We start from the raw sequence: 14,184 nt of genomic DNA, 5'->3' as shown, positions 1-14,184 counted from the left end.
CAAAGAGATCCACGAAATACAGATATAACTCTGTGAGTGGAAGTCACATATCACAGAGCAGTTTCTCAGAAAGCTTCTTTCCAGATTTCATCTGAGGATATTTGCTTTTTCACCATAGCCCTCTCTGGCGTTCCAAATATCACTTTGCCAATTCCACAAGAACTGTCTTAGCGAAAGGCTAATTGAGGGGAAAGCTGTAACTCTGTGAGATGATTTCACAGAACACAAAGAAGTTTCTCAGAAAGCTTCTTTCTCTTTGTTATCGGAGGATATTTCCTTTGGCCCTATAGTCTTCAAAGGGATCCGAAATATCTGTTCTCAGATTCCACAGAAATAAGGCTAGCAAAGAGATCCACGAAATACAGATGTAACACTGTGAGATGAATTAACAGAACACTAAGCAGTTTCTCAGAAAGCTTCTTTCCAGATTTCATCTGAGGATATTTCCTTTTTCACCATAGCCCTCTAAGGGCTTCCAAATATCACTTTGCCAATTCCACAAGAACTGTCTTAGCGAAAGGCTTCTTGAGGGGAAAGCTGTAACTCTGTGAGATGATTTCACAGAACACAAAGAAGTTTCTCAGAAAGCTTCTTTCTCTTTGTTATCGGAGGATATTTCCTTTGGCCCTATAGTCTTCAAAGGGATCCGAAATATCTGTTCTCAGATTGCACAGAAATAAGGCTAGCAAAGAGATCCACGAAATACAGATGTAACTCTGTGAGTGGAAGTCACATATCACAGAGCAGTTTCTCAGAAAGCTTCTTTCCAGATTTCATCTGAGGATATTTCCTTTTTCACCATAGCCCTCTATGGCGTTCCAAATATCACTTTGCCAATTCCACAAGAACTGTCTTAGCGAAAGGCTTCTTGAGGGGAAAGCTGAAACTCTGTGAGATGATTTCACAGAACACAAAGAAGTTTCTCAGAAAGCTTCTTTCTCTTTGTTATCGGAGGATATTTCCTTTGGCCCTATAGTCTTCAAAGGGATACGAAATATCTGTTCTCAGATTCCACAGAAATAAGGCTAGCAGAGAGTTCCACGAAATACAGATGTAAGTCTGTGAGATGAATTAACAGAACACTAAGCAGTTTCTCAGAAAGCTTCTTTCCAGATTTCATCTGAGGATATTTACTTTTTCACCATAGCCCTCTATGGGCTTCCAAATATCACTTTGCCAATTCCACAAGAACTGTCTTAGCGAAAGGCTTCTTGAGGGGAAAGCTGTAACTCTGTGAGATGATTTCACAGAACACAAAGAAGTTTCTCAGAAAGCTTCTTTCTCTTTGTTATCGGAGGATATTTCCTTTGGCCCTAGAGTCTTCAAAGGGATCCGAAATATCTGTTCTCAGATTGCACAGAAATAAGGCTAGCAAAGAGATCCACGAAATACAGATGTAACTCTGTGAGTGGAAGTCACATATCACAGAGCAGTTTCTCAGAAAGCTTCTTTCCAGATTTCATCTGAGGATATTTCCTTTTTCACCATAGCCCTCTATGGCCTTCCAAATATCACTTTGCCAATTCCACAAGAACTGTCTTAGCGAAAGGCTTCTTGAGGGGAAAGCTGTAACTCTGTGAGATGATTTCACAGAACACAAAGAAGTTTCTCAGAAAGCTTCTTTCTCTTTGTTATCGGAGGATATTTCCTTTGGCCCTATAGTCTTCAAAGTGATCCGAAATATCTGTTCTCAGATTCCAGAGACATAAGGCTAGCAAAGAGATCCACGAAATACAGATGTAATTCTGTGAGATGTATTAAAAGAACACTAAGCAGTTTCTCAGAAAGCTTCTTTCCAGATTTCATCTGAGGATATTTCCTTTTTCACCATAGCCCTCTATGGGCTTCCAAATATCACTTTGCCAATTCCACAAGAACTGTCTTAGCGAAAGGCTTCTTGAGGGGAAAGCTGTAACTCTGTGAGATGATTTCACGGAACACAAAGAAGTTTCTCAGAAAGCTTCTTTCTCTTTGTTATCGGAGGATATTTCCTTTGGCCCTATAGTCTTCAAAGGGATCCAAAATATCTGTTCTCAGATTGCACAGAAATAAGGCGAGCAAAGAGATCCACGAAATACAGATGTAACTCTGTGAGTGGAAGTCACATATCACAGAACAGTTTCTCAGAAAGCTTCTTTCCAGATTTCATCTGAGGATATTTCCTTTTTCACCATAGCCCTCTATGTCCTTCCAAATATCACTTTGCCAATTCCACAAGAACTGTCTTAGCGAAAGGCTTCTTGAGGGGAAAGCTGTAACTCTGTGAGATGATTTCACAGAACACAAAGAAGTTTCTCAGAAAGCTTCTTTCTCTTTGTTATCGGAGGATATTTCCTTTGGCCCTATAGTCTTCAAAGGGATCCGAAATATCTGTTCTCAGATTCCACAGAAATAAGGCTAGCAGAGTGATCCACGAAATACAGATGTAAGTCTGTGAGATGAATTAAAAGAACACTAAGCAGCTTCTCAGAAAGCTTCTTTCCAGATTTCATCTGAGGATATTTCCTTTTTCACCATTGCCCTCTATGGCCTTCCAAATATCACTTTGCCAATTCCACAAGAACTGTCTTAGTGAAAGGCGTCTTGAGGGGAAAGCTGTAACTCTGTGAGATGATTTCACAGAACACAAAGAAGTTTCTCAGAAAGCTTCTTTCTCTTTGTTATCGGAGGATATTTCCTTTGGCCCTATAGTCTTCAAAGGGATCGGAAATATCTGTTCTCAGATTCCACAGAAATTAGGCTAGCAAAGAGATCCACGAAATACAGATATAACTCTGTGAGATGAATTAACAGAACACTAAGCAGTTTCTCAGAAAGCTTCTTTCCAGATTTCATCTGAGGATATTTCCTTTTTCACCATAGCCCTCTATGGGCTTCCAAATATCACTTTGCCAATTCCACAAGAACTGTCTTAGCGAAAGGCTTCTTGAGGGGAAAGCTGTAACTCTGTGAGATGATTTCACAGAACACAAAGAAGTTTCTCAGAAAGCTTCTTTCTCTTTGTTATCGGAGGATATTTCCTTTGGCCCTATAGTCTTCAAAGGGATCCAAAATATCTGTTCTCAGATTGCACAGAAATAAGGCTAGCAAAGAGATCCACGAAATACAGATGTAACTCTGTGAGTGGAAGTCACATATCACAGAGCAGTTTCTCAGAAAGCTTCTTTCCAGATTTCATGTGAGGATATCTCCTTTTTCACCATAGCCCTCTATGGCCTTCCAAATATCACTTTGCCAATTCCACAAGAACTGTCTTAGCGAAAGTCTTCTTGAGGGGAAAGCTGTAACTCTGTGAGATGATTTCACAGGACCAAAGAAGTTTCTCAGAAAGCTTCTTTCTCTTTGTTATCGGAGGATATTTACTTTGGCTCTATAGTCTTCAAAGGGATCCGAAATATCTGTTCTCAGATTCCACAGAAATAAGGCTAGCAGAGAGATCCACGAAATACAGATGTAAGTCTGTGAGATGAATTAAAAGAACACTAAGCAGTTTCTCAGAAAGCTTCTTTCCAGATTTCATCTGAGGATATTTCCTTTTTCACCATAGCCCTCTATGGGCTTCCAAATACACTTTGCCAATTCCACAAGAACTGTCTTAGCCAAAGGCTTCTAGAGGGGAAAGCTGTAACTCTGTGAGATGATTTCACAGAACACAAAGAAGTTTCTCAGAAAGCTTCTCTCTCTTTGTTATCGGAGGATATTTCCTTTGGCCCTATAGTCGTCATAGGGATCCGAAATATCTGTTCTCAGATTCCATAGAAATAAGGCTAGCAAAGACATTCACGAAATAGAGATGTAACTCTGTGAGTGGAAGTCACATATAACAGAGCAGTTTCTCAGAAAGCTTCTTTCCAGATTTCACCTGAGGATATTTGCTTTTACACCATAGCCCTCTATGGCGTTCCAAATATCACTTTGCCAATTACACAAGAACTGTGTTAGCGAAAGGCTTCTTGAGGGGAAAGCTGTAACTCTGTGAGATGATTTCACAGAACACAAAGAAGTTTCTCAGAAAGCTTCTTTCTCTTTGTTATCGGAGGATATTTCCTTTGGCCCTATAGTCTTCAAAGGGATCCGAAATATCTGTTCTCAGATTCCACAAAAATAAGGCTATCAAAGGGATCCACGAAATACAGATGTAAGTCTGTGAGATGAATTAAAAGAACACTAAGCAGTTTCTCAGAAAGCTTCTTTCCAGATTTCATCTGAGGATATTTCCTTTTTCACCATAGCCCTCTATGGCCTTCCAAATATCACTTTGCCAATTCCACAAGAACTGTCTTAGCGAAAGGCTTCTTGAGGGGAAAGCTGTAACTCTGTGAGATGATTTCACAGAACACAAAGAAGTTTCTCAGAAAGCTTCTTTCTCTTTGTTATCGGAGGATATTTCCTTTGGCTCTATAGTCTTCAAAGGGATCCGAAATATCTGTTCTCAGATTCCACAGAAATAAGGCTAGCAGAGAGATCCACGAAATACAGATGTAAGTCTGTGAGATGAATTAAAAGAACACTAAGCAGTTTCTCAGAAAGCTTCTTTCCAGATTTCATCTGAGGATATTTCCTTTTTCACCATAGCCCTCTATGGGCTTCCAAATATCACTTTGCCAATTCCACAAGAACTGTCTTAGCCAAAGGCTTCTAGAGGGGAAAGCTGTAACTCTGTGAGATGATTTCACAGAACACAAAGAAGTTTCTCAGAAAGCTTCTCTCTCTTTGTTATTGGAGGATATTTCCTTTGGCCCTATAGTCGTCATAGGGATCCGAAATATCTGTTCTCAGATTCCATAGAAATAAGGCTAGCAAAGACATTCACGAAATAGAGATGTAACTCTGTGAGTGGAAGTCACATATAACAGAGCAGTTTCTCAGAAAGCTTCTTTCCAGATTTCACCTGAGGATATTTGCTTTTACACCATAGCCCTCTATGGTTTTCCAAATATCACTTTGCCAATTACACAAGAACTGTGTTAGCGAAAGGCTTCTTGAGGGGAAAGCTGTAACTCTGTGAGATGATTTCACAGAACACAAAGAAGTTTCTCAGAAAGCTTCTTTCTCTTTGTTATCGGAGGATATTTCCTTTGGCCCTATAGTCTTCAAAGGGATCCGAAATATCTGTTCTCAGATTCCACAAAAATAAGGCTATCAAAGGGATCCACGAAATACAGATGTCACTCTGTGAGATGAATTAACAGAACACTAAGCAGTTTCTCAGAAAGCTTCTTTCCAGATTTCATCTGAGGATATTTCCTTTTTCACCATAGCCCTCTATGGCCTTCCAAATATCACTTTGCCAATTCCACAAGAACTGTCTTAGCGAAAGGCTTCTTGAGGGGAAAGCTGTAACTCTGTGAGATGATTTCACAGAACACAAAGAAGTTTCTCAGAAAGCTTCTTTCTCTTTGTTATCGGAGGATATTTCCTTTGGCCCTATAGTCTTCAAAGGGATCCGAAATATCTGTTCTCAGATTCCACAGAAATAAGGCTAGCAAAGAGATCCACGAAATACAGATGTAAGTCTGTGAGATGAATTAACAGAACACTAAGCAGTTTCTCAGAAAGCTTCTTTCCAGATTTCATCTGAGGATATTTCCTTTTTCACCATAGCCCTCTATGGGCTTCCAAATATCACTTTGCAATTCCACAAGAACTGTCTTAGCGAAAGGCTTCTTGAGGGGAAAGCTGTAACTCTGTGAGATGATTTCACAGAACACAAAGAAGTTTCTCAGAAAGCTTCTTTCTCTTTGTTATCGGAGGATATTTCCTTTGGCCCTATAGTCTTCAAAGTGATCCGAAATATCTGTTCTCAGATTTCAAAGACATAAGGCTAGCAAAGAGATCCACGAAATACAGATGTAATTCTGTGAGATGAATTAACAGAACACTAAGCAGTTTCTCAGAAAGCTTCTTTCCAGATTTCATCTGAGGATATTTCCTTTTTCACCATAGCCCTCTATGGGCTTCCAAATATCACTTTGCCAATTCCACAAGAACTGTCTTAGCGAAAGGCTTCTTGAGGGGAAAGCTGTAACTCTGTGAGATGATTTCACAGAACACAAAGAAGTTTCTCAGAAAGCTTCTTTCTCTTTGTTATCGGAGGATATTTCCTTTGGCCCTATAGTCTTCAAAGGGATCCGAAATATCTGTTCTCAGATTCCACAGAAATAAGGCTAGCAAAGAGATCCACGAAATACAGATATAACTCTGTGAGTGGAAGTCACATATCACAGAGCAGTTTCTCAGAAAGCTTCTTTCCAGATTTCATCTGAGGATATTTGCTTTTTCACCATAGCCCTCTCTGGCGTTCCAAATATCACTTTGCCAATTCCACAAGAACTGTCTTAGCGAAAGGCTTCTTGAGGGGAATGCTGTAACTCTGTGAGATGATTTTCCAGAACACAAAGAAGTTTCTCAGAAAGCTTCTTTCTCTTTGTTATCGGAGGATATTTCCTTTGGCCCTATAGTCTTCAAAGGGATCCGAAATATCTGTTCTCAGATTCCACAAAAATAAGGCTATCAAAGGGATCCACGAAATACAGATGTCACTCTGTGAGATGAATTAACAGAACACTAAGCAGTTTCTCAGAAAGCTCTTTCCAGATTTCATCTGAGGATATTTCCTTTTTCACCATAGCCCTCTATGGCCTTCCAAATATCACTTTGCCAATTCCACAAGAACTGTCTTAGCGAAAGGCTTCTTGAGGGGAAAGCTGTAACTCTGTGAGATGATTTCACAGAACACAAAGAAGTTTCTCAGAAAGCTTCTTTCTCTTTGTTATCGGAGGATATTTCCTTTGGCCCTATAGTCTTCAAAGGGATCCGAAATATCTGTTCTCAGATTGCACAGAAATAAGGCTAGCAAAGACATCCACGAAATACAGATGTAACTCTGTGAGTGGAAGTCACATATCACAGAGCAGTTTCTCAGAAAGCTTCTTGCCAGATTTCATCTGAGGATATTTCCTTTTTCACCATAGCCCTCTATGGCGTTCAAAATATCACTTTGCCAATTCCACAAGAACTGTCTTAGCGAAAGGCTTCTTGAGGGGAAAGCTGTAACTCTGTGAGATGATTTCACAGAACACAAAGAAGTTTCTCAGAAAGCTTCTTTCTCTTTGTTATCGGAGGATATTTCCTTTGGCCCTATAGTCTTCAAAGGGATACGAAATATCTGTTCTCAGATTCCACAGAAATAAGGCTAGCAGAGAGATCCACGAAATACAGATGTAAGTCTGTGAGATGAATTAACAGAACACTAAGCAGTTTCTCAGAAAGCTTCTTTCCAGATTTCATCTGAGGATATTTACTTTTTCACCATAGCCCTCTATGGGCTTCCAAATATCACTTTGCCAATTCCACAAGAACTGTCTTAGCGAAAGGCTTCTTGAGGGGAAAGCTGTAACTCTGTGAGATGATTTCACAGAACACAAAGAAGTTTCTCAGAAAGCTTCTTTCTCTTTGTTATCGGAGGATATTTCCTTTGGCCCTATAGTCTTCAAAGTGATCCGAAATATCTGTTCTCAGATTCCACAGAAATAAGGCTAGCAAAGAGATCCACGAAATACAGATGTAATTCTGTGAGATGAATTAACAGAACACTAAGCAGTTTCTCAGAAAGCTTCTTTCCAGATTTCATCTGAGGATATTTCCTTTTTCACCATAGCCCTCTATGGGCTTCCAAATATCACTTTGCCAATTCCACAAGAACTGTCTTAGCGAAAGGCTTGTTGAGGGGAAAGCTGTAACTCTGTGAGATGATTTCACAGAACACAAAGAAGATTCTCAGAAAGCTTCTTTCTCTTTGTTATCGGAGGATATTTCCTTTGGCCCTATAGTCTTCAAAGGGATCCGAAATATCTGTTCTCAGATTCCACAGACATAAGGCTAGCAAAGAGATCCACGAAATACAGATGTAATTCTGTGAGATGAATTAAAAGAACACTAAGCAGTTTCTCAGAAAGCTTCTTTCCAGATTTCATCTGAGGATATTTCCTTTTTCACCATAGCCCTCTATGCGCTTCCAAATATCACTTTGCCAATTCCACAAGAACTGTCTTAGCGAAAGGCTTCTTGAGGGGAAAGCTGTAACTCTGTGAGATGATTTCACAGAACACAAAGAAGTTTCTCAGAAAGCTTCTTTCTCTTTGTTATCGGAGGATATTTCCTTTGGCCCTATAGTCTTCAAAGGGATCCGAAATATCTGTTCTCAGATTCCACAGAAATAAGGCTAGCAAAGAGATCCACGAAATACAGATATAACTCTGTGAGTGGAAGTCACATATCACAGAGCAGTTTCTCAGAAAGCTTCTTTCCAAATTTCATCTGAGGATATTTGCTTTTTCACCATAGCCCTCTCTGGCGTTCCAAATATCACTTTGCCAATTCCACAAGAACTGTCTTAGCGAAAGGCTTCTTGAGGGGAAAGCTGTAACTCTGTGAGATGATTTCACAGAACACAAAGAAGTTTCTCAGAAAGCTTCTTTCTCTTTGTTATCGGAGGATATTTCCTTTGGCCCTATAGTCTTCAAAGGGATCCGAAATATCTGTTCTCAGATTCCACAGAAATAAGGCTAGCAAAGAGATCCACGAAATACAGATGTAACTCTGTGAGATGAATTAACAGAACACTAAGCAGTTTCTCAGAAAGCTTCTTTCCAGATTTCATCTGAGGATATTTTCTTTTTCACCATAGCCCTCTATGGGCTTCCAAATATCACTTTGCCAATTCCACAAGAACTGTCTTAGCGAAAGGCTTCTTGAGGGGAAAGCTGTAACTCTGTGAGATGATTTCACAGAACACAAAGAAGTTTCTCAGAAAGCTTCTTTCTCTTTGTTATCGGAGGATATTTCCTTTGGCCCTATAGTCTTCAAAGGGATACGAAATATCTGTTCTCAGATTCCACAGAAATAAGGCTAGCAAAGAGATCCACGAAATACAGATGTAATTCTGTGAGATGAATTACCAGAACACTAACCAGTTTCTCAGAAAGCTTCTTTCCAGATTTCATCTGAGGATATTTCCTTTTTCACCATTGCCCTCTATGGCCTTCCAAATATCACTTTGCCAATTCCACAAGAACTGTATTAGCGAAAGGCTTCTTGAGGGGAAAGCTGTAACTCTGTGAGATGATTTCACAGAACACAAAGAAGTTTCTCAGAAAGCTTCTTTCTCTTTGTTATCGGAGGATATTTCCTTTGGCCGTATAGTCTTCAAAGGGATCCGAAATATCTGTTCTCAGATTCTACAGAAATAAGGCTAGCAAAGAGATCCACGAAATACAGATGTAAGTCTGTGAGATGAATTAAAAGAACACTAAGCAGTTTCTCAGAAAGCTTCTTTCCAGATTTCATCTGAGGATATTTCCTTTTTCACCATAGCCCTCTATGGCATTCCAAATATCACTTTGCCAATTCCACAAGAACTGTCTTAGCGAAAGGCTTCTTGAGGGGAAAGCTGTAACTCTGTGAGATGATTTCACAGAACACAAAGAAGTTTCTCAGAAAGCTTCTTTCTCTTTGTTATCGGAGGATATTTCCTTTGGCCCTATAGTCTTCAAAGGGATCCGAAATATCTGTTCTCAGATTCCACAGAAATAAGGCTAGCAAAGAGATCCATGAAATACAGATGTAATTCTGTGAGATGAATTAACAGAACACTAATCAGTTTCTCAGAAAGCTTCTTTCCAGATTTCATCTGAGGATATTTCCTTTTTCACCATAGCCCTCTAGGGGCTTCCAAATATCACTTTGCCAATTCCACAAGAACTGTCTTAGCGAAAGGCTTCTTGAGGGGAAAGCTGTAACTCTGTGAGATGATTTCACAGAACACAAAGAAGTTTCTCAGAAAGCTTCTTTCTCTTTGTTATCGGAGGATATTTCCTTTGGCCCTATAGTCTTCAAAGGGATCCGAAATATCTGTTCTCAGATTCCACAGAAATAAGGCTAGCAAAGAGATCCACGAAATACAGATGTAATTCTGTGAGATGAATTAACAGAACACTAAGCAGTTTCTCAGAAAGCTTCTTTCCAGATTTCATCTGAGGATATTTCCTTTTTCACCGTAGCCCTCTATGGCATTCCAAATATCAATTTGCCAATTCCACAAGAACTGTCTTAGCGAAAGGCTTCTTGAGGGGAAAGCTGTAACTCTGTGAGATGATTTCACAGAACACAAAGAAGTTTCTCAGAAAGCTTCTTTCTCTTTGTTATCGGAGGATATTTCCTTTGGCCCTATAGTCTTCAAAGGGATCCGAAATATCTGTTCTCAGATTCCACAGAAATAAGGCTAGCAAAGAGATCCACGAAATACAGATGTAATTCTGTGAGATGAATTAACAGAACACTAAGCAGTTTCTCAGAAAGCTTCTTTCCAGATTTCATCTGAGGATATTTCCTTTTTCACCATAGCCCTCTATGGGCTTCCAAATATCACTTTGCCAATTCCACAAGAACTGTCTTAGCGAAAGGCTTCTTGAGGGGAAAGCTGTAACTCTGTGAGATGATTTCACAGAACACAAAGAAGTTTCTCAGAAAGCTTCTTTCTCTGTGTTATCGGAGGATATTTCCTTTGGCCCTATAGTCTTCAAAGGGATCCGAAATATCTGTTCTCAGATTCCACAGAAATAAGGCTAGCAAAGAGATCCACGAAATACAGATATAACTCTGTGAGTGGAAGTCACATATCACAGAGCAGATTCTCAGAAAGCTTCTTTCCAGATTTCATCTGAGGATATTTGCTTTTTCACCATAGCCCTCTCTGGCGTTCCAAATATCACTTTGCCAATTCCACAAGAACTGTCTTAGCGAAAGGCTTCTTGAGGGGAATGCTGTAACTCTGTGAGATGATTTCCCAGAACACAAAGAAGTTTCTCAGAAAGCTTCTTTCTCTTTGTTATCGGAGGATATTTCCTTTGGCCCTATAGTCTTCAAAGGGATCCGAAATATCTGTTCTCAGATTCCACAGAAATAAGGCTAGCAAAGAGATCCACGAAATACAGATGGAACTCTGTGAGATGAATTAACAGAACACTAAGCAGTTTCTCAGAAAGCTTCTTTCCAGATTTCATCTGAGGATATTTCCTTTTTCACCATAGCCCTCTATGGGCTTCCAAATATCACTTTGCCAATTCCACAAGAACTGTCTTAGCGAAAGGCTTCTTGAGGGGAAAGCTGTAACTCTGTGAGATGATTTCACAGAACACAAAGAAGTTTCTCAGAAAGCTTCTTTCTCTTTGTTATCGGAGGATATTTCCTTTGGCCCTATAGTCTTCAAAGGGATCCGAAATATCTGTTCTCAGATTGCACAGAAATAAGGCTAGCAAAGACATCCACGAAATACAGATGTAACTCTGTGAGTGGAAGTCACATATCACAGAGCAGTTTCTCAGAAAGCTTCTTGCCAGATTTCATCTGAGGATATTTCCTTTTTCACCATAGCCCTCTATGGCGTTCAAAATATCACTTTGCCAATTCCACAAGAACTGTCTTAGCGAAAGGCTTCTTGAGGGGAAAGCTGTAACTCTGTGAGATGATTTCACAGAACACAAAGAAGTTTCTCAGAAAGCTTCTTTCTCTTTGTTATCGGAGGATATTTCCTTTGGCCCTATAGTCTTCAAAGGGATACGAAATATCTGTTCTCAGATTCCACAGAAATAAGGCTAGCAGAGAGATCCACGAAATACAGATGTAAGTCTGTGAGATGAATTAACAGAACACTAAGCAGTTTCTCAGAAAGCTTCTTTCCAGATTTCATCTGAGGATATTTACTTTTTCACCATAGCCCTCTATGGGCTTCCAAATATCACTTTGCCAATTCCACAAGAACTGTCTTAGCGAAAGGCTTCTTGAGGGGAAAGCTGTAACTCTGTGAGATGATTTCACAGAACACAAAGAAGTTTCTCAGAAAGCTTCTTTCTCTTTGTTATCGGAGGATATTTCCTTTGGCCCTATAGTCTTCAAAGTGATCCGAAATATCTGTTCTCAGATTCCACAGAAATAAGGCTAGCAAAGAGATCCACGAAATACAGATGTAATTCTGTGAGATGAATTAACAGAACACTAAGCAGTTTCTCAGAAAGCTTCTTTCCAGATTTCATCTGAGGATATTTCCTTTTTCACCATAGCCCTCTATGGGCTTCCAAATATCACTTTGCCAATTCCACAAGAACTGTCTTAGCGAAAGGCTTGTTGAGGGGAAAGCTGTAACTCTGTGAGATGATTTCACAGAACACAAAGAAGATTCTCAGAAAGCTTCTTTCTCTTTGTTATCGGAGGATATTTCCTTTGGCCCTATAGTCTTCAAAGGGATCCGAAATATCTGTTCTCAGATTCCACAGACATAAGGCTAGCAAAGAGATCCACGAAATACAGATGTAATTCTGTGAGATGAATTAAAAGAACACTAAGCAGTTTCTCAGAAAGCTTCTTTCCAGATTTCATCTGAGGATATTTCCTTTTTCACCATAGCCCTCTATGCGCTTCCAAATATCACTTTGCCAATTCCACAAGAACTGTCTTAGCGAAAGGCTTCTTGAGGGGAAAGCTGTAACTCTGTGAGATGATTTCACAGAACACAAAGAAGTTTCTCAGAAAGCTTCTTTCTCTTTGTTATCGGAGGATATTTCCTTTGGCCCTATAGTCTTCAAAGGGATCCGAAATATCTGTTCTCAGATTCCACAGAAATAAGGCTAGCAAAGAGATCCACGAAATACAGATATAACTCTGTGAGTGGAAGTCACATATCACAGAGCAGTTTCTCAGAAAGCTTCTTTCCAAATTTCATCTGAGGATATTTGCTTTTTCACCATAGCCCTCTCTGGCGTTCCAAATATCACTTTGCCAATTCCACAAGAACTGTCTTAGCGAAAGGCTTCTTGAGGGGAAAGCTGTAACTCTGTGAGATGATTTCACAGAACACAAAGAAGTTTCTCAGAAAGCTTCTTTCTCTTTGTTATCGGAGGATATTTCCTTTGGCCCTATAGTCTTCAAAGGGATCCGAAATATCTGTTCTCAGATTCCACAGAAATAAGGCTAGCAAAGAGATCCACGAAATACAGATGTAACTCTGTGAGATGAATTAACAGAACACTAAGCAGTTTCTCAGAAAGCTTCTTTCCAGATTTCATCTGAGGATATTTTCTTTTTCACCATAGCCCTCTATGGGCTTCCAAATATCACTTTGCCAATTCCACAAGAACTGTCTTAGCGAAAGGCTTCTTGAGGGGAAAGCTGTAACTCTGTGAGATGATTTCACAGAACACAAAGAAGTTTCTCAGAAAGCTTCTTTCTCTTTGTTATCGGAGGATATTTCCTTTGGCCCTATAGTCTTCAAAGGGATACGAAATATCTGTTCTCAGATTCCACAGAAATAAGGCTAGCAAAGAGATCCACGAAATACAGATGTAATTCTGTGAGATGAATTACCAGAACACTAACCAGTTTCTCACAAATCTTCTTTCCAGATTTCATCTGAGGATATTTCCTTTTTCACCATTGCCCTCTATGGCCTTCCAAATATCACTTTGCCAATTCCACAAGAACTGTATTAGCGAAAGGCTTCTTGAGGGGAAAGCTGTAACTCTGTGAGATGATTTCACAGAACACAAAGAAGTTTCTCAGAAAGCTTCTTTCTCTTTGTTATCGGAGGATATTTCCTTTGGCCGTATAGTCTTCAAAGGGATCCGAAATATCTGTTCTCAGATTCCACAGAAATAAGGCTAGCAAAGAGATCCACGAAATACAGATGTAAGTCTGTGAGATGAATTAAAAGAACACTAAGCAGTTTCTCAGAAAGCTTCTTTCCAGATTTCATCTGAGGATATTTCCTTTTTCACCATAGCCCTCTATGGCATTCCAAATATCACTTTGCCAATTCCACAAGAACTGTCTTAGCGAAAGGCTTCTTGAGGGGAAAGCTGTAACTCTGTGAGATGATTTCACAGAACACAAAGAAGTTTCTCAGAAAGCTTCTTTCTCTTTGTTATCGGAGGATATTTCCTTTGGCCCTATAGTCTTCAAAGGGATCCGAAATATCTGTTCTCAGATTCCACAGAAATAAGGCTAGCAAAGAGATCCATGAAATACAGATGTAATTCTGTGAGATGAATTAACAGAACACTAATCAGTTTCTCAGAAAGCTTCTTTCCAGATTTCATCTGAGGATATTTCCTTTTTCACCATAGCCCTCTA

The sequence above is a fragment of the Macaca mulatta genome, chromosome 13 (genome assembly GCF_049350105.2).
Source record: "Macaca mulatta isolate MMU2019108-1 chromosome 13, T2T-MMU8v2.0, whole genome shotgun sequence".
NCBI lineage: Eukaryota > Metazoa > Chordata > Mammalia > Primates > Cercopithecidae > Macaca > Macaca mulatta.
Note: the sequence above shows the minus strand (reverse complement) of the source record.